Raw genomic sequence first — 2400 nt, 5'->3', positions numbered from 1 at the left:
GGATGCACTTGCACAAAGACCCTTAGCCTATAAACAAGACCACACACATGGACGCAGACACAGACACATACAGACACCCACATGCACGCACACACACACATTTATGTCTGCATTTATGCACACGCAGCATACACACGCCCATTGTATATGCATTTACACACAGCACATGCACACACATGCACATACGCGTGCACACATAAGCTCTGGCGCGTCGTGCCGCGTGCACACACACACACACACACACACACACACACACAAACACTTGTCTATTCCTCGTTTCTTCATTTGGCTCTGCCTCTATCTTTTCCTCTATCTTTTAAATGGCCTCCATTGAAGTACACACACACACACACAAACATAGAGAGAGACACACACACACAAACACAGATAGACACACACACACACACACACACACACACACACACAGCAATTTACATCACTCATTTGGCCATAAGCACACCACCATCAGTCGGGTCCATTAGCAAGAGAATTCATGCGAGCATCCAGCGAAGCATGGCGCGTGTTTGTTCTGTCCCCCTCTCGTCTAGTTGGCGTCTTACTATTCATGCAAGTTTCCAGCTCACAGAGCAGGGACCGATATTCTCATCGCTGGAATTCTTCTGTCGGTAACCAAGGCGATGATGCTGAGCGCTCGCTTAAACAAACTCTTAAACACAGTTTGAGAACAGAACAGAAGGGGTCGAGGGGCAAAAAAAGGAACACGAGAACTTTAAGAATTTAGACAAAGTTGCTCCTGGAGCTGAACACCACTGGCAAAGCTGATGTCACACTTCTTATCGGCCATTAGAAAACCTGCAGTCTTGGAGCTACATGGGCCAAGGTTTGGCCAGACCTGGATGAGACATTGCTGCATCGGTTCTGAATCACAATCAAAAAATCAAAACAGGTCTTTTCCACGGGTTTGTACCAGAAGCTGTTCCTACTCTTAAAACAAACTTACTGCCACTGACCAATTGAATAACTAATTGAATTTGACAGATCTAGCAATGGCGAAATGCATCTGTGCAATAAGATTGACTTATGTAAAGTGTGGTCTTTTCTCCCGTCTTTTGCTTAGCATACTATTAGCTCTTTTCAGTAGTTGGGTACTGAATTCAAGTTTAGCTGTACCGGCCACTATTAAAACACAGTTCATTTCACTCCTAAATTCTACTGTTGACTTTTTTTTTAATTTGATTTGAATGTGATGAATGTGAATGTGAAAACTCCTTGAGATTGCCACATTTGGAATTAATAACCTGGAGTATTTGATTTCAATCTGATTAGATTTGTCTTGTAGCCAGTACTTTGATTTTAGTTGGAGTTTATCAGGATTCCTAAATAAAGATCATCGTGAGATCTTTTTACTAGTTTGCTTAGCATGTAAAGTGGAATATATTCTGGACTATATAACATAATATATGACTGGAATATATATATAATAGTATTTTAACAATAATCAGATTAGTGCTTTAATCAGATTGTTCAGGCCATGTAACTACACTGTGTGACTCCTGGTGTTCAGTCAGTGAAGCCCTCAGCTGCTTTCATGGTTAATCTCCTCAGAGGTGATTTGGGCTGTGATCTGTTGTCCACGTAGGACCAATTCTCCTTTAGGCCAGCCATATGGGAGTACTTACTGTAGAGCCATGAGCGATGCATTCACACACACACACACACACACACACACACACACACACACACAAACACACACACACACTACGAGTATGTGCACACACAATTCCTCTAGGTCTGTCTTTGACACACACACACACACACACACACACACACACACACACGCACAAGCACTTCAGTCATGACCTCCCCTCATGTAGCCATAACATGGGTAATGTAGTGTAACACCAGAGCAAAGAACAGACAGGTCTGGCTGGGAAAGGGCTAAATATTGGGGGGTAACCCCTAGAGAATAAGGGATAGAGAGAGAGAGAGGGGGTGATCTCTAACACCAGATGTGAGTTCTCCTCTCGGCCTAAACTCCGTAGCTGAAGTGGAAGAGCAGTGGTGTTGTCCCTGCTGCTGTTGGCTCTGTGCCAGTCGCCAGCTCGGTGGGCAGACATGCACTTAACACAGAGAGCTTGGACGCCTTTCAGTGGGAGTATTTTGAGACTTTAGTTGATTTAAAGGTTCATTTGACATGCATTCTTTTATGGTGCTGCTCTGCGGTCAAGACAAGTGTGTGTCTGTGTTTGTGTGTGTGTGTGTGTGTGTGTGTGTGTGTGTGTGTGTGTGTGTGTGTATTGGAGGTATTTAGATTTGCGAGTGTGTAGTGTTAATTTAGGTCCAGGCGAGGCGAGAGGAAATATGTTTGTCAGCGACCTTTTTTTCATGACTAAGGCGAGGCGATGGCCCGAGATGGCAGTAATGTCCTGAAACACTGAC

This window comes from Alosa alosa, chromosome 20 (assembly GCF_017589495.1).
Source record: "Alosa alosa isolate M-15738 ecotype Scorff River chromosome 20, AALO_Geno_1.1, whole genome shotgun sequence".
Lineage (NCBI taxonomy): Eukaryota > Metazoa > Chordata > Actinopteri > Clupeiformes > Clupeidae > Alosa > Alosa alosa.
Note: the sequence above shows the minus strand (reverse complement) of the source record.